Here is a 24,752-nt window from a genome sequence, read left to right on the forward strand (position 1 = left end):
TGTGTTTCCCACTGACCCCAAGGCTGGGGCTGTCTCCACCTGCAGCCCCCAGACACTCTCAAGAGGGAGGTGACTCCCCAGGGGGTCTGACATGTTCTTGTGTTCCTTACAGCCCCAAGGGAGACACCTCTCCCTTCAGGCAGCTGCAAGGAGCAGGGGTGCCACTCAGAGAGCTGTGACTACACCCAGAATATTTCTTCTTACAGATATACTTTCTCCATAGGAGTCCCTAGTCCCTACAGCTCTACCCTGCAGGCTGTGGCTGGCTCCAAGCGCCAGCCATGCATCTGCCTCCACATTTCTAAGGAGGCTTTTACAGAGATAGAGCCCTGCTGGCTGCAGTACCAAAAGCAGGGAACCCCGTCATTGCACAACCCTCTTGCCATAATACTTACTGCCTTATTTTGCTAAGAAACAATTTAAGAGGGGTGAGGCTTAACCCCAAGCTTCCGGCTACTGCCATCCTGGGCTCTGTCTTTACTCCTCAGAGAGAAGTCCCTCTTGCCGCTGCTGCTTTCACCACAGGCCTCCCCTGCCAGCAGTAGCAGGCATTGACAGGATTCATGGCAGCAGCAGCTCTCTGGACTGGCTCAGGTGCTGGGACAGAGCTTTTCTTCTTGGCTGCCTCCATGCTTCTCCCTCACAAAATGCTGTGGGAGCTGGAAAGGCCTGGGTGGGGTGGAGGGAGCAGCTTTCCTCCCTGACCTGCCGCCTTCCCACCCCCAGGAGCACAGCCACAGGTGTCTGTCTTTATCCATTAACCTGTGAAAAACTTGTGATTGGGCCTGTGAGGCCATGAACGGACAATGCTCTGAGGTGGTGGGCCCAGGGAGGGATGGCAGTGCTGCCGTGTCCTCCCACCGGTCTCCTGTGAGGAAAGGGGCCAGCTGCCCCTGGCGGTTTTACTGTTTCTGAGGTGAAGTAGGAGACCCATTGCCAAACGGGCAGTGCTAAAATTCAAGGTCTTGTCATCCCTTTGTTACGTTCTTCCTTTATTCAAATTTCCACTTTTTCCCTCTCCAGTTTCTTTGCAATAACCATCTTGTAGAAGGACTGTTATTTTTTTAGAGCTACATGTATTTTACAATATATTTTGATGTGTGTCAAACTGGAGTTACAAAATAAGGAGAAAGTGTCCTGACCGGTGTAATCCATTCTCTTCAGTCACGCAGGTGCAAATCAAAATGAAATCTAGCACAGCAGAAGCCTTTATTTTGTACACATCATTTTGTCTAATTAGGCATCACTGGGCGATGCTGGTGATAAGTGTTGATCTACTGTCTGTGAAACGGATAAAATCTATTTTTTATCTGTATAATTGTGTTTGTCGTGTACTGTGTGACCTCAGCAGACGCTACCTCACTAGCCCTCTCTACTTCCTTTTCTTCTCAGTCACATTTATGATTTTCCCACTTTCTGCACACCCAGAAACACTGGAGGAATGGGTCTGAAGAAGGTATGTGGAAAGTGAAATATACATGATAAGTGAAACCTTTCCTTTGCTATTTATACTAATTTCTTATAAAGTGTATGTGTCTCACAGTACAAAAGAGGAATGTAAAACAAAAGGAATTTAATTGACAATATTAATTTATGTACTCAGTGTTAGAAATGCAGAAATATAAAAATGACATGGATATGACATCAGCGTTTTTGTGCTTATCAGGTATTAGCCCTAGGGGATGAGTTAGATGTGGGCTATGCATAGAAACATAGAATCATAGAATGGTTAGAGTTGGAAGGGCCCTTAAAGATCATCAAGTTCCAACGCCCTTGCCATGGGCAGGGACACCTCCCACTAGACCAGGTTGCTCAAAGCCCCATCCAGCCTGGTCTTGAACACTTCCAGGGATGGGGCATCCACAACTTCTCTGGGCAACCTGTTCAGTGCCTCACCACCCTCACAGTAAAGAATTTCTTCCTAATCTCTAATCTAAATCTCCCCTCTTCCAATTTAAAACCATTACCCCTTGTCCTGTCACTACACTTCCTGACAATGGCTCTCCTGTAGGCTCCCTTCCGATATTGGTAAGCAGCTAGAAGGTCTCCCTGGAGCCTTCTCTTCTCCAGGCTGAACAACGCTGGAGACAACACAACAACAGTCATGTTGTGGACTAGATTTTTGGCTGCAGTTAACCATGCTAAGCCAATGGACCTATGCTGATTTAACTGTCTGTCTAAGAATCTAGCAATGTATAGGTGGATGTGTATGGCAGAGAAAGTGCTGGCTATTCTCAGCTTCACAAATGAAACCAAACGGATTGTGCTTTGTAGAGTATGTATAGAAATGTATTTAACCTTATTTTTGTAGAGAGGAAAATTCTTTTCAGTTTGAGCTGTTAAGACATTCACAAATTAAAATGAAAGAAACCAGAACAGAACTTTTCTTTGGAGACTTCAGCTTTAAAGCAAAAGAAAACAGAATGAAGGCCTGGACCAGAAAGCATCTTTTTGTAGAGAAAATGCTAGGCTGGGAACAATTTCCGAAAGTAGATAGGAAAACATAGCAATATGAATTCTAGACTGGAGGTTCAGGAGTTTAACTCTCATTGAAAGCGTGTGGGACATACTCCTCCCTTGTTGAGGAAACAAAGAGGGTTTAGAAATGTATGTAAGCCAAATAACACAGCAAATCAGAGTAGTGTAGAAAGAGAAAAATAATTCCTTGGTGTGAATCACCTTTGCCAAGTGTATAATCCTGACAGAAGGGGCAGCTTTTCAGGTGGTGTAAATCATTGTAACCCTATTGACTTCAGTAAAGTTGCACTGTCAGGGGATATGACCCTCTTTGTATTTCTTCCTAAGGCACAGCAATAATGACTAAAAATGTAGAAAATTACCTAGATTTTCACATTTTTAAGATTGTGCTGCATTAATCCAAAATCCATTGAACTCAATAGGATATTTTAATTGAATCTATTGGTTTTGGATTACCATGTTCAAGCTAAGCATGAATCTACAGCCATGTTACAAACCCTAAAAAACCTGGTGTTTGTAATGGAATTGCTGATAGACCCTTAACTATAGCGGTGCTAGCGGGAGTCACTATAATATTGTAAATAAGGTGAATAGGCTCTTCTTATCTCATTTCACAGCTGAGCAGTGTATTGCCAGATAAATCAAATCAGGGTAAACGGCTTCATCTAATAAACTGGGTCAACATATAATGTATTTGTTCAGGTTTGCACTTTCATTGATTCTCATTTGATTTAAGAAGAGATATTTCAGTTTGTGTTTACAACATTTTTAAATATCTCTTTTCCCCCTTCTCTAGAGAACCAGCAAGTGAGATGGTATGCAAGCTGGTAGCATCACAAAAATGTGAAGTTTTCTGTTTTTTGTAAGTTCTTCTGCTTTCCATTTTTATGCATCTGGGAGAGAGTGGGGGTGGGGAACGAGGGAGTTACTATCTCTTATCTGCATTTTCTCAATAATGTTTTAGTGATGTTTGCTAATGTATCATTCATTAACCATCAGCCACTATAAAAAACATAATCTATCTCACAAAGTGGACATTATTATCGCATTAAATCATTTCACAATATACCTGAACGGTTCCACATGAGGGGCCTGGCCTGACTGAGCTCAAATGCCTTGGGGGCAAACTCTTCAGTAGTAATGAGATACGAGGTCTGTCTGTGATGAATATGATATTACTCGTGTCAGTGGCTGTGGACTGCACCCAGAATATTTCTTCTTACAGGTTTTTTTTTTTTTTTCCCTATTGCAAAGGAACTCAGGCAAAGCACTATTAACCCAGTAAATGAAGCTCTAAAGATCACAGAGTGTGCCCATTAGTCGACAAGATTGTGACTAATCCAATTTTTCTTGCAGGGAGCAATTCTAATGCTGCTGTAACATCTGGGGATGGCAGGGCCTGCATTACTGATGAACCTGGGTATTTTTTTTTCTACCTTTTTCTTCATCGAAGAACAATTATTACACTCGCTTATTTCACTGCATTTTGCCTCTGCCTCCTTGTGCCATCATGACCAGTTTGAAGATGGTTCAGATAATATCCCAGGCTGACAGAACAAGCAGAAAGGGTGAGGACTGTGAAGAAGGCTAAAAAAGAAGCCCATTGTGTTTAATATGCTTGTTCTGTGCAGGAAAAGGATTAGGTTCCCCCAAAATAAGCAGAAAAAGTGGCTAGAACCTTATATTATCAGTCATCATTAAAGGCATAGGGTCTTAAATTGTCTCAGGATTGGAAGAGAATGTCATCTTGCTTCTACTTATTCTGGTAAAAGCATTATGTGTTATTCTTTGTGTGGCAACGTTACACGTCAGGAACAGTAAAATCCTGCTTTTCTGATTTATTTATTGTCAATTATGGAATTTAATTCTAATATAAACTGCCACTTAGGACAGGCCTCAGCAATTTCATTTAAATGGAACCTCAAAAAATGTTTACAATAGTAAAAAAATCTATCAAATGCTGATGGTTAGCATACGTAGATTTTACAGGTTGATTTTTCTGTGTTCAGAAGTAAATCTTACCTTCACCTGTTTAAAATGCAGAAGATGCTAAACACCAATAGATATCTGTTCTTATGCGCAGGGAACAATGCAATAAGGTTGAAGAATTGATTAAGTCCCATTTAGTGTAACTTCATTTGCAGTGTTGCAATATAGAAAGAAGTTTAGAGAGAGAAAATAAGTCAGGGAATTCTGCATCTAGTTCCTTAAATCTTTGGATGAAAGAAGTTAGTGTTGTTCTCATAAATCAGCTGCAAGCCTATGAATTTCAGTAGTGGTTATATTGGAGCTTCATGCTTAATCTTTCTTGTACATCTCTCGTGCAAGACTATTTTATTGGGTTTCACACTATGAATTGAAGTTTGTCCAACATCCAGAATGTCTAAGCTAGAACTCTACCTCTCTCAACAGCTGCTATTTCATTTTTTTTTTATTTTATTACAGTGTTTGCACTGTGGCAGTATCTCTGCAAAAAATAGTGGCTGATTAACATATCTAGTAGTTTGGGTTCTGAAAGCAGAAACAGCCTTTTCACAACATATTTGTATTTCTGCATCTAACTGAATCCAGAACACACAGTTGTAAATAAACAAGAAAGAAAGAGATACGGTTTTAGACTAGAACTTTTCTTCTTTTATTTTCTAGAGTCTGAGAATAAGGTGAGAATTCTGTTAGCTGTCAGTAACAATTCTGCAGTGGCTCATGAGTTTGTTATGAAATAAATCTGGGGAATGTCCCTAGGTGACTTCAGCAAAAGGCCTTGAAGGGCTGGTGCTATTCAACATGATAAAGAGTAATAAAAAAAATGATAGACTGAGAACTTTTGCTAAGGTTTTAATAGTGTAAATGTAGTAAGTAGGAAAGAAAAAGGTATTTTAACCACCTAGGTACCTGGGACATTAAATAGAAATACATGTTAATTTAAAGAAATATAATAAAGTCAGAGATGTTGTGAATGAGACATGGGAGTATTTATTATGTGGAACAGTCATGTGAGGTAGTAAAAAAGGAAAGGATCAAGGAAAGAAATATCTTTGATGCTATCAGTCCAGCTGAAATACTAAAACCTGGCAATCCAGACAGTGGCTTTCATCAACAGGAAATGGAGAGAAAAGCAACACAAAGAGAAAATGCCATTACTGTCTTTGAGAAGATGTGGTTTAGTTTTACAGGGAACACTCATGTTTAATTTGAGGCACTATTTATCATTCAACAAGAAAGCAAATGATGAACTATACAGTGGTTTGTCATGCAGTTAAGAAAGAATGTAGCAAAAGTATGCATTTTGGTACAAATCCTTCTGTCAGAGCTTAGCCTAAGTAAATTAGATATATTTTGAACTCTTTAATTACCCGTGTAGACTGGAAAATCTGTTTCTTTGGTTTGAGATTACAGGGAGTTTAAGTTAGGTACTACTGAGATGCATACATGATGTTTAACAAATGCATATTGCTGGAGTTATTGAATGAAACCGTGACCACTCCAAGCCAGCAACAAAACTGCTATTGGACCCACTGAGCCAAGATTTTATACACAGATTCATTCCAGCATTTGTAAATGTGTTCATCTAATTCTGTTCTTTGGATTTTCACGGATACAACTAAAAGGTAGTTCATCCAGTGATGTCAGGAGATAATATGTAGCATCAGAATATTGCCATGAAACTTTCCAGACCAGATTAGCTAGGAACTCGGCCAAATGTGTCTTACATGGCTTTCCTGACAGCTGTATGCATGTAGCATTGAAAACGGGTCTGTAAGACAGAAAATACTTGTGCTTGTGACTGAAGTGATTAAGTATGCAGGTGTTTGTTGGATTAGGCCTTTAAAGCGGATCTTGCCTAACGGCCATAACTTTTATAGATGTAAATCATGAATCAAATGGAATTAGTTGATGTATGATGTTACAGTGCTGGGTGAAGAGCAGTACTTATTTTTGCCTTTGAGTAGGTAACAAACACCATAAATTTTAATGTCAACTATTGCTATTATTGTCTTGGCAATTTAGTTTTATTTACATTGTTTCTTCTTCTTTTGTTATTTCTCAGGAGCCACCTTTGACTTTCTTTAGAATAGCTGAACCTGGTAAACTGTCAGCTGGCCAGTGTGAAACTGCAGCAAAACTGCTGTTCACTTCAATGGTATCAGGTTTTCACTCACAATTTCCAGAATGGTTTAAGCTGACATGCAAATCCAAATTCAGCTATAAAATGACAGCAAAAGGATTTTTTTCAGCCCACAGATTGCTAAGCTGCCCGAAGGGTGCTACTTTCCTATATACAACATGTCTGTAGAAATGTTTGGGAACCTTTCCTTGCGCATCATTGTGCCTGGGTAATTCCACAGAACCTGAAAACAGTCCTTGCAAGAAGTGTTTGTTACAATATATATAATTGCAAAACACAACCTTAAATGTTGTTTTTGTAGTGGATTGTTGAAAATTGCCCGACGGTATAACTCAATAGTTGTGAAATAATTTTTTTCCTCTGATGTTTATCTTCATACTTGATCCTTGATACATGATACATTTTTGATGCACCAAAACCAGTTTTCTGTCTTAAATGCCAAGAGAACTGTTGCAATTCCCTATAATATTGACTCCAAGGCCTAATCTCACATTTTACATGCCCAAGTCTTGAATTATTTTCCTGATAGTTAAATTAGCACTGAAATCCAGCCTCTGCAGGGTCCTGAACAGAATTTAGGGAGTCACTGAATGACGAGTTCTGTTTAGATATTGAACCCTGCTGGTAGTCAATGTGTTACTGAAGAATGTTATTTTACTTCTTCTAAAAAAGCCTCATGTATTTGGGCATAAACTGTGGCCTAGCCATTGAGATACAAGAGGATACTTAAAGGCAGTTGTTAGGCAAACTTGGTAGCATGTAGCTGGGAATAAAAGTTGGGCAGCACTAAGGCTGCCTGGCTCCATCTGCCACCTTATGTCTCGTCTCCCTTTTCAGTTATGCTGACATTTGTCAGGGGACTTTGTTAGGGTGTCCATCCTATAAATAGAGTGCTACATGGGCAATTTGAGCTTTTCAGTCTTTTTTAAATCGGCTTGATAACAGTGTAGCTACAGTTATTACTACAGGTAAGTGGACGTGTAGAACTTCTGTGCTTTAGCCTCAGCAGCATTAAGCAATTAATTTCAGAGGCTACACTTAAGAAAAGTACAGAACTAGGATATTTCCCATTTGACTTCATTGGTAATCTCTTTTTTCCTGAAAAAAGTCACACTGTATTTTGTAGCCCAATATCAAAAAAAAGGTACTTGTTAGTGGCATTGAAAGTTGGACAGAAGTCACAGGACAGCAGGCAGAAATGAAGATTTATGAAGGGTGTTATCCTGATCTACAAGCAAATGGATTTTCAGGTGTTATGGGCATTAGAGTAAAGCAACAACCAATTTGAAAATGGTCATAAAAGTAGAGACAAGAGGTATGTAAGAGGAAAGCAAACTTATGAGGTGCAGTTGTGCACCTAAAGGGAGCTTCATCCCTTTGTTCAGGAATAACTAGAGTTCTCTCAGTGTCATCTCAGAATATGATTGAATGAAGTTTGTGCCTGATTCTGACAGGGCTAATGGGAAAAGAGGTGAGCAACATATTTTTAAATGATAGTACAGTAAGCGGAAGTGGACTTGCTCATGTAGTAATGCTCTATTAATTAAGATCATCAGGAGGCATTAGGAAGGAGAAGTGGAAGAGCCGGAAATGTTTAAAAAAATTATTCAAGATATTATTTATGAGCTCTATTTCTAGGACTGCAGCTACTCTGGTACCTCTCTCAAAAATAAATGACGGGGACTGATGCTGCATAATGGGACAATTTACAAATAGAATGAAAGAAATGTTTATAATTTTGACCTTAGTGACTCCAGTAAGATCAGTCCTTTACTGGTTTAATATTGTTTCACAGTTTGTGCTGTTAAATCAAAAGGTTATCTATAATACATCTGGCACTATTAATGCAAAGGATCAGGGGTATTCAACAGACATTTATTCATTATTAATATAGATAATAAAGGATCATTTATGAGGCTACAGATGAGATTTTTATCATCAAAAGCTTAAAAAGGGAAATTTATTTTTGCTTCAGGACAGAGATGAAAAGAGTCAGTAATGGGAAATATAAGAGTCAACACAAAACTGTCAAATTCATTCTTTTCCGGAAGACAGCTAGCACTTGATAATAACAGATTAAAAACAAAATAAAATTAAATGTTTTTGCTGTAAAACCTCTTTATTGACAGGGAGGGGCTTTCAGTGCCAATGTGGTTTGCTCTAGTTTTGTCCTTTAGCGAGACAGTTGTCAATGCTTTTCCCTCATGCAGCTGTGCTTTCTGATGCCTTATAAGAAGACCTAGAGTGGGGGAATGTATCACTGTCTCAGGAATATCTGGGAGCTGTTTGAAATTGAACTTGACAAGAGTGAAAGTCAGCTCTAGGGTCGCTTCATCGTTTTTGGTGCAGACATCACACTCATAGGTTTCGTGTTTTAGGAATGTAACTGTGTGCTACATGATGGTATAACTGTAAACAGTAGTAGTGGGATGTGCACACGTGAAACGGAAGTCTCAATAAGAGTAAAATATTTATTTTTTTGCTGTCTTGTAATTGCTGGTATTTACAGAGGAAGAATGAACCCCTAGTGCTACTGAGAAAGCTTATAGGGTGTCAGACCTTGATTCACCGAGCCAGTGGAGATTTCTTAGTATCACAGGACCCATAATATTTGTTGAGACTGCCCCCTGCATTCCCAAGACTGCAGTTGCATTGTAAAGTATCCCTGTATGAATGGTGAAAGCCAGGATATTCAGAGTTAAGGCTAAAACTCTCTCCTTGTTTCACCTATCAGTCTTATCTAGGGCAGTTGCTTGAATCAGCTTCTAGGGTTCTCAGAACATTCAATTATCTTGTTTCCCATATGATCTGTAATACCCAAGGGTGGACTTGGAATTTGATGAAGTTGTTTCTGATCTGAGGGTATGGACTGACCAGTCTGCTTGAGATGACCTCAAATCCTCACTAGGAATAGTGGAAGTAGTAAAATAGAAATAGATGCATTGGAAAATTAATTTCGTTACTTAGATGCTGTCATTGCATTGTCTAGAGTTTGGGTACAATTCTGAAAATCCTCACTTACAGCCCCTTTTTTCCCTTATTTTCTTTGGCCTTTTTCATGTCAGAAAAAGAGTCCACATTCCCCTTGCTATTTGTGGGATCTTACAGAAATTGTGTAGCTTTTTCTCAATCAAGCAGATGAAACCTGGCAGGCAATATAGAAATGAGCCAAGAGCAAATTTGAGTTATATGATCTCAAGGTTTTTTTTGAAAAGTTTCTGCCTTTTTAACCATAATATCATTGAAAAAAAAATAATCTAAGGACCTGGAAAAAAAGCCCTTTCTGAAACTTGATCCAATAGAGAAAAACCCATAGGGTCATATCTGACATGAAAAATTGGATCCCTTTTCCCTTCCCTCTGAACTGAAAGGGTTTGAATGTTTTGGATTTGAAACTGTGAATAACACTTGAATATAAAATAAATAGTTTATAAGAAAACAAATTAATTTTCCCTCAAGGTGGAGAATGGGGAATGGTCCCTGGATGGGCTTGACAAGTCAGGATCTTCATCACATGTCAGAATTTATTGTAAAATGATGTATCACAGGGTGTCTATGAGAAACACAGCAGAGCACAATGGGAATTTCTGTGTCAAAGTTTCTTTCTTTTAGTTGCTGTTCCAGCCTCTAACTCAAGCATGATGACAGCTAACCCCTGACTAATCTAGCTGAGCCTAACAAGTTACCTCCCCAGTTGTCCATTTCAACATTCTACAGATATAACTGTTACCACAAAGAGTTAACAGGATTTAATATTTGTGTTCTTTAGCTGCTTTCCTTCAACAACTTACTTGTCTTTGTGGGAAACCAGCTGTAGGGTGACCATTCTTCTGGCTCTGCTGTGGGACTAGTCATCTCTGGTATAATAACAGCTGGGGGTAGAAGGATGTTAAATCCCTCTAGCTGTCTGCTAAGTAAAGTTATGTAAAATCCTGTTGAGTAAATCCTGGCAACATTAGTCTAAGTCCCATCACCCAGGTAGACCACAATACCTGAACAGCCCTCTCTTGAAATCGATGGAAAGAACAGTCTGCACAGAACCATATATGGGTTTCGGACCATAAAATTTAAAGAATAAACCCAACAACGAGTAACCTTGCTATGTTCGCTCATTACATGGATTTTTAATCCTCACATAACTTCTTTGTAAAGCTTTGTTAGCTTGGACTTCCTTCAACATATAACACAGAAATAAAAAGAATGTAAATACATTTCTGGCTGTAGGACAGCCCCGGTATTGCAGATGAGTTTTAACTTTTGATTATCCATCAGAGTTTATACTGAAAGTAGCATTTTGAATAACAAATTAATGTAGACAATTTGTCATCTTTTATAAATTCTGTCTCCTTTCTCTCCTGGTGTCACTAGCAGGAATAGGTTAACATATTACATAAAGTCATTGTTAGTCCCAGGTGCAGAATATTCTGCCAATGAACAGCTACATATCTAATTAAAGAAATCACCTCAGCAACATCTGTAGTCACTCCTGGATTCTGATGGAGGCCTGTGAACATGCACTGGTGACCTTCAAGCTGCAGAAGACTTGAGAGGGCATCAGAAAGACAAAGAAGCAAAGCAGCTGGTAAGTTTGAAAATAACATGGGCTATTTTTTTAGCTGGGCAATGCCCTTAATTTCAATCACGAAAGATTAAATCCTATGTGACATGCAATACAGATGCCAAGGTCTTTTCTATCAGAGAAGCTTCTTAAAATTCATGAGAAGCAATCAGAAAGAATTTAGATGTGTAGAAAGTGAGAAGAAAGTGATTGATACGTTAGACAAATACATACCTGCCCAAGTCATTAACATGAGGGAGGGAGGAAGGATGCCATGGTTAATGCACAGAGAAAATGCAGTATATAGAAATATCTCTGAAAGCATTCAGCTAATTAAAGGCCTGAAACAGGAAAGTATTACTCACATGAGTAGTCAAAATGGTAATCAAACCACCACTGTAAGGACAACTCATGAGTAAAGGTTTGCTGTCAAGGCCTGTATGAAGTAAATGCGTGAAAAGCCTGCACTGATGATTAAATCCTGTGCTTGTTAAAATGTAATAATTCCAGTGACAGGGAAGAGATTTGATTAGTGTGCTTGGACAGAAAGGCATTATTATGGAGGAGTGATTTATGGTATAGAGCAGCACAAAATTTCAGAGGTTTTTGTACATGTTTGAACAGAATCTAAGGGTATTTTTTCACAGAGTATGACCATGTGCAATTAAAAACATTCATTAATTTCACAGAAGTGGATAGGTACTTCTATTGGTTTTTAGTCTAAAACCCCACTTTTTTTCACTTGTAAATGTTGGATCGATGGTTTGGTGGTATTTTTTTTTACATATTTAACAAAGAGAAAAAGAACTTTGCTCTTGAATAATAGACTGCATGCAGATAGGTGGCATAAGATCTGTGGCAGATCTATTCCTTGTGCTACAGATTGTAAAGAATAATAGTACTTGTTAAACTGACCGTATATTTCATGAAATATCAAATACAGTCCACTGAAATCACTGAGAATCATTCTGCTGATGTGGTTGACTTTTGACCAAACCAATAGAGCTGTTAGCTATTCACAAAATAATTTTATTCTACATTTAAAGTCAAATTACTAAGGCTTTTCTCTGTTCTGGGATGACTGAGAATAAGCAACACATCTACAAGCTTTCTGTGACTGGCTATGTTGTGCTGTGGTTTGCACAGCAAATCACTTTCTCAGCCAATATAAATATGGTAACTTCCGTAGTCTTAAATTCAGCTGTGATGATTTATACCAAATGAGGATCAGGTTCTGCTGTATTCTTGGAAACTAGCCGCCACTGTTGCTTGTACCGATGGGCCACTAACTTTTCTCCAGTGCTCTTATTCCATGCCAATTTGCTAACAACAAGCATGAAACCTTTGTCTAGGGGCCCTGTGACACTACTTTGAAGTATAAATAATGAACATGGCACTTTAATTATCTATGAGACAGCATCTTGACCACTGTGTCTGGTTTTGGCCTTCCCATTATAGAAAGATGTACTGACACAGGTCTAATGGAGAGCCAACACGATGGCTGGAGGTGGAAGCACATGATATATGAGCCTGAGAAAAGTGGGCTTTGGAAAGAGGAGGTGTTGGGGTAGATCTTACTGGTGTCCTATACCACCCAAAAGAGCATAAGGGCGGTAGGAGCCAGTCCCTTTTCAAAGATTCATAGTGAAAGGTTTATGGGCAGTGAGCCCAAGCTGCAATAAGAAAAATTCTGTTTAGATATTAGCAAGCAAATTTTCACAATGAGCCCAGTCAAATATTGGAACACGTTGCCAGAGAGGCTGCACAGTCTCCATCCTTGGAGATATTCCAAATTTGCCAGGCCAAAGATCAGAGCAACTAGTTGGAGCTGCTTTGAGCTGGGGTTGAACAATTTTACCCCAGAGGCCCCTTCCAATCTAAATTATTCTATGATTCTGTGTAACTACTTTTCATCTTTCAAGCAGAGATTTGCTACAACCGAAATTTTCACACCACTTCCATATATTATCATGCACTGAAATGACAACAGATGTTCATCTGGTGAGTTTCCACTAGATTCAAGTTCTGTTTAACTATTCTTTACTGTATTTTCTTCTCAACAGTAGCTAGTGATATAATTAAGTGTTGCTATTCATTTTGTGCGATGCCATAAGCAATAAAGTTTTCAAAAAATAAATTATTAGGAGTATAAAATGTGCATTGCTAATTTCTCGTGCCTAAAAAAAAGTGATTTAAACAAAGCATGTAGTGCATATACAAGGCTAAGTTATGTATTATGCAAAACAAATCAATGTTAAAAGTTAAAGCTATGGAATGAAGTGCTCTGGAGTTAAAAATACTAGAATCAATATGGCTTGAGCAGAATGAAAGCTAAGACCATAGTCAGGTTCATCTGAAAGGGAGATCAAATTCAGTGTAGGTACATGTCACTGGCATGCCAGGAAAGAAACTGTCTCAGATTTATATATAACATGTTCTATGTACTCCTCATTACATCTCAGGAACCAGATATTATGACATCAAAAATCAGTATTTACATGAAAATACCAAAACAGTTCCCAAATGGTCAAGGAAAGAAACCAAACAGCATTAGAAAAAAAGCAGAGATGGAACCAGAAAATGTCAATAAACCTCTGCAGGTGTGTATCTTGAATACTGCATGCAGATCCAGTCTCTACTGTCTCTACTTTAAAAAGCATCTAACACACCTGGAGGGTCTCCAGAGAAGGACAATGAGGGTGATCAGTTATGGGATGGAAGGGTCGTACAACTAACATTAAAGAACTGATTCATTTGCCTGCATATAAGTATCCAGCAGCAGTTGAGATATCTTTGAAAATCTGACATATTCACACATTGCTGGTAGATATAATAAAGAACTTGCTGTGTATTTCCTTTTGGTGTGGCAGCTGGGGCAGGTATTCTAGGATATCTCAGGTGAGGGTAACTGAGTGGAGCCCAAGATCATTGGTTCAGGATCTCTATTTAAGCTCAGGACAATATCTTCCTGAAGTACATCATAGATGTACCTCTCTCTGATCCTGTTTCTGGGATTGTTTGCTGCATGAACCTCAGACCTACATTCCTAGTGTTACCTCCAGTTCCATCTCTGGCCCCATGTGCTGTTTCTGACATGAATTGCCTAGTAGGACCCTGGCTGGACCTGAGACCTGACTCATTGCCTTGGGCTTGTCTGGGACTGTCAATGGAACTTGTTGCCACCCAAGTCTACCCATCCCACCCTTCTGTGTGACTGTATCCCAGTTGGTCTGGGCATTGCCTGGGCTGTGGTCACACTCATCTTTCAGCTCATTCCTTGTTGTGGAGCAGCCCTGCTCTTGCCGCTCCCTGACACAAATTTCTTCCCCACAGGGACAGCCAAGGACAGTGAAGGAGGTTGCCGAGAGAGCTTGTGCAGTCTTCTTTCTCAAAGCTTTTCCAGAACAGACTGGATGAAGCCCTGACTAGCCTGTTCCCACCCTGCTTTAAGGAAGAGGTTGGTCTAGATGGTGTCCTGAAGGTACCTCTGGCCTGAATTGTCTTGTTAATACAGATTGGATAGAGAAGGATTGTTCACTTCGTCTTCCAATGCAAGAACTATATATATTGAAGGAATTGGAACAAATTCAAAACAAAGAGGGTTTTTCATAGAACTTCTTGCCATAGGATAGCATGGAAGCTTGAGGTCTACATGGAGTCAAGGGCTGGACAAGCTGGTGGAGGAGAAACCCAGTGAGGATTTCATAAACAGAAACCACCTCTGACTCTGGAAGTACCAGAGTTGCAAATTTTCGGAAACTTGAAGGATATTCAAGGCTACTATTGTCTTATACTACTTTTGTACTTCTTACGCGTATACTGTTTGTCAACATCAGAAATAGGCTAGTGGGTCAGATTAACTTTTGATCTGAATCAATATAGCTGTTCTTTTGGTCTTTTCTCCTTGTCTGGTGTGTTGAGAGAATTTTTTTCATCACTTCTGGAGCTCTTGGCTAGAGAACCCCCAGCCTTCTGGGAGCGCGGCACGTGCACCTTGGTCAGTGCGTAGGGCTGCTTAATGCAATCAGGCTCTTCTGAGACTTCAGCTGTCAAAATCTTTCCAATTCTTGACAGCAGACTTCTCAGAGGGTTTATAGAGATTCGAGATTTGATCAAATTTGTGCTAAAGGCATATATCTAGCATCTTCTTCCCACTTTCAAACTTTTGCACTAGAGCATAAAATGTGGGGCATATTATCAAGGAATAATTGCAAGATTTTTTTATTAGAACCAGAAAACACACTTTCTCTCAAAAGTGTCTAGTCCTTTTTGCTTTAAAACAATCAGTGAGACACAGATGCTTGCCCTGTATTTCACTCCAGTTAGTTAATTAATTAATTGAAAAGGTGATGAGCAAATAAAAAAAAAAAGGTCTCATACTGGAAGGTTTTGGACAGGTTTGATTTTAGGTGTCACTTATATGTACCATCACTCTGACTTCTGCTGGATTCTAAAACAGACAAGTTAGTGTGAACTTCCAGGGCTCACAGACTGTAAAAAATGCGGTTTAATCCCATTTAGTTTAGTTAGCAAGGTTCAGAACTGCACTGAGATTCTGGGGTGAAGAAACTATGGAGGAAGAAAGAAGAAAAATAAGGAAAACAGGCTCATAAGCTTATTCCGTTGGTGACTATCCAATAAATTGAATTGTGGCCAGTTTCAGATATGCCTGGCAGAGGCACACACAGAGATACTCCCATGTTAGACCTATGTAATAGCTGCCTGGGGTTGAGAGGAGGAAAGGAAACCTCATGAACCCTATGAAGCCTTTTTTGGGGACTACTTGCTGTTGAGAGGCTGAGCACTTTGTAGGCAAGCCCAGAGCCAGCAAATACTAACCCACTTGCCACTGAGCATAGCTGAGTGACCAGCCAGCCCGCACCCCACAGGTTCACACTCCCCATAGAAAAATAGATTATTTTCTGGCCTGCCAACCAAGCAACAGGAGGTGGAGCAACAGTCAAGGGCTGCAGTTATTGTGGCCCATGATGTGACACAGTGTCATAGGAAACCAGGCTTCGTTAGAGATGCAAACTGTGAAACTGCTTGCTGCTGGCACACCTCAGAGGGGTGCTGCAGCCTAGGGCTAAATCCCTGGCTCTTCAAGAGGGACCCTGCGTTTATATCATGCAAGAATGCTAATAATAAATTTCTCTTTGTATTGTCAATCTAGTCTTTAGTGGGAACTAGTGGATATTCATGTAGTGGATATCACATTGTGATTATGATTTCATATAAGGCCTTTATATAAAACAAAAGTCCAAGTAAATGAGTGACTATAAGATGCAGATAATATATTTTGGGTAAATGAGAAGGTGGCAAATAAAATGTTCAGATCTGATATTATTTATTCAAACATTTTCTGCTGGGAGACACCTCTTGATGTAGCGTCACCGTGGCCTAACCTAGCCTGCTTCTTGTGAAATGGTGATCCAGCCAGGTTCATGTAAGCAAACAGGTTGCAGAACCCAGAACAGTTACAAACTGACTGTTTATAACATAGAAGAAAATCAGCCTTGTTGGGAAATGAGTATTTCTCTTATTTATACTTTGAGTTTTGATTTTGACAACAGAAAAAATGAGAACTGATTTTGGAAACCACAGTAGTGCCTTACCACGGTGCATATAAAATCAATGAGAAACCCCAGTCATTCAGTTAGTTCAGTTCTCTTTTCTCTCTACCTCTGGATCCCAGTTTCCATTTTCAAAGAACTTCCTTTTGGTCCACAAACCAAAAAGAAATTGGACAAATTACACCACATTGGAATAAGACTGTGTCACAAAGAGGTGTTCAAAGCACAATGAAATGAGAAATATGTTACAACTGGTATATTCAATGTGCCATTTGCATTCCTGAGATATATATCTATATATTTTTTATTATTAATACTAATAAAGGCAGGGCACGGGTGCAGCAGGCCTTAGTTTCTGTCTTTGGGGACTTTCATCTTTAATATAGTCTCTTAAAAATACATGCATTGCTACATTTTTCATTACCCTTAATTTTTTCATCAATCACGTTAATTTATACAGGGGGCACTTAATAATAGCTAATTAACACTTATGACTTTTTAAATTAAAAGACCTTTGGAGAGATTACTGCTGATTGCGAAAAGGTTTTTGTTCCTCCCATTAAAAAGAGAAAGAAAGAGAGACTGAAGATCTGGCTCGGGCGTACGAGGGGAACTTCTCTCTTGCTTCACCGATCACACAACAAATGAAAACAGCAAAGGCCTGCACAAAGGCAATACTGCTATTAGCCTACACTCCTGAATGGTGCCATTATTTTAACTGATTATTAAGCAGCATATATATTATTCAGAGTGACCTTTAAATAGCTGAAAATTAAATTATAATTTACTGGGGAGATATCTAAACCCATGTAGCTATTATTACACAAAAAAAGGACTATGAGCTTGCACAATCTCCTGAAACTATATTTTTTATTATTACCAAATGCAGTGAAGAGAGAAAAAGCATTGAATTCTGACAGTGAGAGGGCTTTCATGGATATAAATGACAATTCTTAATAAACCCCCTATTCTTACAGTGAGAAGTTGTGCATGTTTAATTTTTGAAAGTGTTCCCTTTTAGATATATCAGGGAGCTGTTTGGATTTGCATCGCTTTCCCTCTCTAATGATTTCTTCCTCTAAAACCAATGGATTTCTCATCATTGAGTACCTGTGCTAAACACTTCCAGTGCTCTCTAAATCTGTATAGTCTGGTTGTATAACTTTGTTTTAAAGCAGCAGTGAGGTTTTTTTGGTTTTTTTGTGGTTGTTGTTATCACCATTCTAATAATTATTGCTATAATAATATTTAAATAAGAATAACGAGGTGATGATGGTGGTGTTCCACCAGTAGATATCTCCATTACCTGAGAGATCCCACAGAAATACTCAGCATCCTTAACATCCGTAAGCTCTTCCATCAGTCTAGGGATGAGAGGAGAGAACCCAGTTTAGATGGACAATATTGCACACCTGAAGTAACCTCTAGCCACCTCCTTTGCATGTGGCCTCCCTTCAGCTGCTCAAGGGCCTAAGGGAAGGCTGTCTAACCTGTCCAGTGTGTCCTCCCATGTTCACCCAAGGCCACGATGCTTCTGCTCTTCAACAGTGAGAATACACGGCTGCCAGTAGCAAATGCTGTTTATGGATATATTTTCTGCATAATATGAAGGCAGGCTCATGCAATATAAAAAGACCAACATCGTTCCTGTTGAAGAGCGGCTCCCTCTTTTTTTAGGTGCATAGCAATGTGCCACCTTGGCAGCAGCATTTTATAGACCACATCTCACATTAAGCCCTGTGTTTCACCTTTTTTGATTTGCCTATCACAAATTTAAATCATACAGCATAGTTTTCTGCTACACATCAGACTCAATAAAAATCAAATCCACAAACATACGGATGGGATGGATTAAAAAATCCAAGTGCATTAATGAAGTTGATTGAGCATAACAGTCTCTGCTTAATAACCTTAATAACTTCAAATTGTTTTTGGCCTTTTGAGTATCATTTCAGCAGTTAAATCCAACTGCACAAGACCACGTACTATCAGAGATATCAAAACCCACACATAGAGTCAGTCTACAGCACTGGAAATCACAAATTACCAGGACAATTAAGAAAACAAAAAAATGCAGCCATGCTGGAAATACATGTCTTGCTCCACAAAATTAGTAAAAGAGTGGGCTTTTTAACTAGAAATGTGGGAACAACTGAATTTCAAACCAAAATTGTTTTTTTTTTTGCTCAGGATATATCTACTTTTACTTTCAAGTGAGTGCATTTTTTCCACATAAGTGACTTGTCACTTTCACATAAGTGAAACTTATGTGTTCACACATAAGTGTGAAACTTAAGTGTTCACATAAGTGAACACTTGTTCACTTTCACATAAGTGAAAGAGTGCAGTAGAATTGATGAAAATCAAAATCTTCTCTGTTTAAAAAAATCTTAGAAAATAATTTAGATATTCAATATTGGATCTTAGACTAATTTCCACTGAATTCCATTAAATTATGTAGCAAATTCTGTAATACAAAACAATTGAGGTAACAGAGAGAGTAGTTTCTTTTTCATTATCAGAATAATCTTCATCAAAATCTTGCAATTCACAATCACTATAATTAAACATGGAAATAATCTCACTGATTCTGTAGGACTATTTATAGGCTTAAATTAAAAGTACAGCCCGGACTGATCTTATTTCTAATTCTTGAAGAACGCATAGTCTTTAAAAGTCAAGTTGTCTACCTCAGAAAAAAAGCTGAAATAAGCAGTGATATATTTTATTGATGAAATTCAATCTATAATTACAGAATAAATATAGAACATATATGTACATTCTGAAAGAACGTATAGATACAATATTTTTAATAAATTAAGTTTTAAATTAGTTCTTTAGCCATTTAAGCAAAAGGGTTGACTCTAAAAGCACAACGAACAGGACTCACCTCAAGAGAGATATTCAAACAATATTAGAAAAACATCTTTAGACTAACCGGTATTACTGTGTGGTTTCCCCTTTCTCTGAAGCCCACAGAACTCAGCTTGCATATGGTGATCATTTTTCTGCCACAAGAATAATGGCTATTCCAGATGCCTGTGATGTTGCTTAAAAAACCAAAGGGATGTTGTCAAAAAGATGTTAATCTTTGTAATCTGAATAGATAGTTAAAATAAACCAGCATGTGCTTACCTGGAACCACTAACAATTGAACTTTTAAGCTCTTTGTGAGTACTTTCTTCAGTGGCTCTCCTAACTTTTGCTATTCAAAGTGGCATCCCAGCTCTCTGACAGCTCCAAACTGGAGAAAGATGCCAGCCCACAGGGGTGTTGGTTCTTCTGAGCATTGCATGCCTGTTCTGCCCTTTCAACTAAGATTTTCTGCAGTAAAGAAATACTGAGCCACTGAACCACATATAGGAAAACTGATCTTGGACATTAAGACAGTCTTAGAGCTGGGGCAGCAGGATTTAGCAGCAGTGTTATCAGAAGAAATGTTTGCCAACATGGCTGTGTGATGGGACTTGAAATGAGGGCGTTTGCTCACCTCTCCTCCAAGGAGGCAGGCTGGCACACATCAGGAATCAAAGCAGTACAATAGAAGACACTCCTTCGAGTGGGTAGCAAGGCAGCGCAGTATGGCTTTGAAATTGCTTAACATTCTGATGAACTGGAGCAGGATTTACATATAAACGATGTCACACAAGCATATTCTCCACAATGCTTTGCTAGTAACCACCTCAGCATTATTCATTTTGATATCGCCCCACGCTGTGAAAACATGCATGAACCAAGAGAGTTTTACTGTGTTCTACAGGGTAGAAAAAATAATTATAAATAAAAATAAAAAGCAAATACTCATTATTATATATTGGCAATTTACTTGATAATGGCCCACATAGTTACAACCAACATCCCTCATGTTAGAATATAATGCTACAAGTGCCTTCACAGTTTAAAATAAAACTGCTGTGGTATACTATGTTGAATTACCAAATATCTGAATCATAATAATTAAAAAGGAATTTGAAAAAGCTAAGCTTCAATTTATAAAGATTTCAATTGAACATAGAAATGTTTAAATCTTTCTCACTCTGTAATCCACATTTCCAGAAGGTTCCTGGTTTTTTGTCTCCCTACCAGCAGACAAACATTTTTGGATCGTTACCAGTAACGGCATCAGCGATTCATACTTACTTTACTCTCTCAGAAGACCTCAAATGCTCTGCAGATTGTAATGTGTGAAGTCCTGGTCCTGCAAATAACAATAGGCAGTGGAAAACACCATCCTTAAAGATCAAGAAGTGGGACACGTTTAATCTCTTGAGTTTTTGCTATTAGAAAGGTAATAGCAAAACCTCATGTAACTTGAGACAACAAGAATGAAAGGGAAGTTGGAATTCATGGGAAGTGATCATGTGCTCTCAGAGAAGGGGTTTTTCCCCCCTAGTATTTTTATAAGTAGACAGCAGAATCACTTTGCCAGCTAATTAATCTTTCTACTTATTTACTCCACAATTTTAAATCATTACCCATTTTTTTTTATATGAAAGCAACAGAAATTATGGAAGCCCTGGTGGATTTCATTCAAATGTTGGCAAGTCTTCCCTTTTCAGGATTAAATCTCTTCTTTGGTTCTTTTTGGGAAGTTAGTGGATGCTAAAGTTCAGAGTGCATAGACAGTTAAGGTTCAGGGGCTTAAAGTGGAGTTTCTCAGAAGGCTTGACTGTTTTCCCTGGAGACTTAACATCTGTTTTATCTCTTTCGGAAGAATTTCCACTGTGAGATCCCCTTAACTCAAGATGTCCCCAGCATTTACATGCTACTTCTGTGACTTTGTGAACTGTCTTGTCCCCAGGGAGCACTGCTATCATGGCAGTGCATAAATCGGAACTGGAACTTTGATGTAAATGGGGCTGAATCCACTAATTGCTTTAAAAGTCTTTGAGATTTGCATTGTCCCAGAGGACATGCAGTTACAGTGGTTCAAAGATCATTCCATGCTTTGATGTTGCCAGGGCTGGATTCATTATTGCTTGAAATTGTAAGAACAAAGCTTTGCATGGACACTGGAAATTAGCTGGCAGCGCAGGGATGTGATCCATGCTGTTTTCTTATCCGAGCTTAATGAGCCTTAGAAAACCCAAGCACTTTCTTGGTATACAGGAGTTTGGGGACGTAACACTCTGGCCAGTTCTTCGAGTGTTGACTGAGCTCACCTACAGCCAACTATTTCATCCTGGGGCTGGCTCCTTGGAGATGTTCAGACATTTTATAAATGCTGGTTTTAGGTATTGCTAGGAGTTTGTTTGTAGAAAAATCACATGTGGTTGATTTATGTGGTTGCTCTTGTGGTCAAATGGGCTCCCAGGCTTAATAGGCAATGGAGGTTGCTAGATATCCCAAATTATAGAGGTTTATACTATACTGTCAAGCTCCGTGTCCCACGGGAAAGCTCTGTGGGACATAGGTCTTTGCACTGTTTTGGTTGTGGTCACCTGTCACCTTTCTGGATGGTTGGCAGTCTGGTTTAAAATGTTATCAGGTTAACCGCCCCTGCAATAGTCCGACCTGCTGCACACATGAGGTGGATTCTCAGCACATCCATCAATCTTCTGTCTGGAACTGTCAAAGTCTTCATTCAACTTCGCGGTTAGGGTCTCCAAAATCTTTTAAAATGGCTTTGGTCATGGACAGATCCTTGTGACTTCAGAGCACAAGCCCCATTGTTCAGAAAACATACTCAAACTTCAGAGCCCGAAGCTGTAGTGTGTGCGCAATGCAAATTTTAGTCTAGCTCTGTGGATCAGGAAGACAGGTCTGTTACCTTTCTAGGGTGAAGTTCATTCATTATTCTGCTTACAGAGCTCACACATATGTAAGGAAGAAAGGAGATTCATCTTGTAGCCTGAACAGAAATAATTTTAAAATACACACACCAGGTGGAAAAACAGGTAACATAAAAATAGTAATGAAATCAATAATAATAATAGTAATTAACAATTCCTTTCCCTCTTCCAGTCCAGGCAAGGAAGAGTTAAAACAGTTTGTACCAATTATTGACTACAAGATCTGCAAATGATTGCATAAAATTTCCAAAATATGCCTGCAAGCTTCTATTATTGATGTTGTGCCCCGGGACATGCACATATGGATTTAATTGTCTAAAGTGTTTTATTAATTAAATTGCTATGATTTACCTCTCCCATGTTAGCATTTACAGTTTATGAAACAGCTCGTAATTAGGAAATGACTATACTGATGTTGCTTGTTTACTTTGCAAGCAATACATAATAGTGCCATATTCCTCTTTTAAACCCACCCTCCCAGGCTACCTTTTTTCTAACCCGATTAATAGGCAACTGCTGCTGGTGCGTTAAATTGCTTTTTGGATACGTGTAGGGGGGAAGATAACTGCTACCATCCATACGCAGCGGCTTCCTTCTTCCCAGACACGAAGCTTCACTTAATGGAGTTAATGGACATCTTCTTACTTGCGTTAGTGTTTTTTATCTGTCCCAACGAGGAAAAATGAGGATTTTTTCCCCCTAAATATAGTATCATGTTGAATGTAGAACCCCCAAAATAGTCTAGCTGGGAAAATGCTATTTTATTCTCATAGACAACACTGAGTTTTTTTTACTGACTCTCAGAAAGATTTTCTGGAATGCTTATGAATAAATGCCATGAAGTTGTGCACAACTGGATTTCCTGAAATGAAAGTGTGTAAGTTTTACACAGAAGAATATTCACCAATAAGTAATTAGGTATTACTGCATTAAATGGTTACTTAGCCCATCTAAATGATAATTCATGTCTGAAATTTAGTATTATTAAATCTATAATTAATCTCTATAGGTTCAAATTTTGTACATGCAGACACCATATAAGTAAGCCATATGTATACATGGAGGAAAAGAGAAGAAAGGAGTGGTGTTATAGATGACAGATTTTAGGTCTAGAGTAGAAGAGAATGATGTCTTGAGTAAAATACGCCATAAAACGTCACTTAGTAATTCCTATAAATATTCTTATTTTTCTTCCATTCTGCTGGAAAAATCCATTTTGATCTTACATAGGCATGGCTTCTTGCACTTCTACAAATTCCAAAGAGCTTTACAAGCTTTGCTGATGCCCATCAACTCAGCTCTTCCCAGCTTCTGACTGACTTCAGTGAGAGTAGGGATGGGCACAACACAATTGATGGCATTCACTCAATTACCATTATGTGCTGGTTTGTTTGTGATGCAAGCTAAAACCTGCCTGCTTCTTCGGTTGAAAGCCGCATTTTAAAAATCCCAAGTCAGCAGAATTTTGCAAAGGAAAGACAATGATACGTGGAATGAGAATCAGGACTGAAGATGTTCACATGGCAACTGGCATTTTCTTCTAAAAGATTTAATTTATCCTTTCCTATAAAACAAAAATCTTGCCCAGCTTAAGACTTTGTCTTGCTATTCTTGCCACGTAGGATACATCTGGATAGTACCACATCTTAACATCCCCTGCCAATGTAATGCTTAATAGAGGCCTTTCACTAGACAACAGAAAATAAAGTGATCTTCGGGCTACCTACTATGATTGGTCTAAGCAGTCCTGGACTGTTCTAGTGGGTTTGTTTTTTGGGGTTTTTGTTGTCTTACAAATGATTCCTGCCCCTGCAGCTTATTGAGCATTTGGTGTGTAGTGAGTTACATGTCAAAGAGGTAAATTAACAATGAATCTCTGTGCATGTAAAAGTTCTTTCAAGAGAGATCATTACATAGGATTTACTGACACTGCTGTATTGACTTTGATTCTATTTGATGAATGAGTGAAGTCATGTCCATCTTCAGTTTGGTTGGTAAGTAAGTTGGTTTCTTCCTCCTTTGCTCTCTGTGTAATAGGAATGGAAAAGTGCTGTGATGTAGCAGTGCACTGTAAGATTGCTAAAATCAGATCAAAGGGGAACTTTCAGGTAGGAATCCAGAGCCTTATTTAATGCTTTTAAACAGCTCGCTACTTTTCCAAAATGTTCATCCAAACAGTTCTTCTTAGTCCTATGAAACCTGCTAAGCAGGTGGCACCTTTGAAA

The sequence above is a fragment of the Calidris pugnax genome, unplaced genomic scaffold (genome assembly GCF_001431845.1).
Source record: "Calidris pugnax isolate Ruff unplaced genomic scaffold, ASM143184v1 scaffold8, whole genome shotgun sequence".
In the NCBI taxonomy this organism is placed as follows: Eukaryota; Metazoa; Chordata; class Aves; order Charadriiformes; family Scolopacidae; genus Calidris; species Calidris pugnax.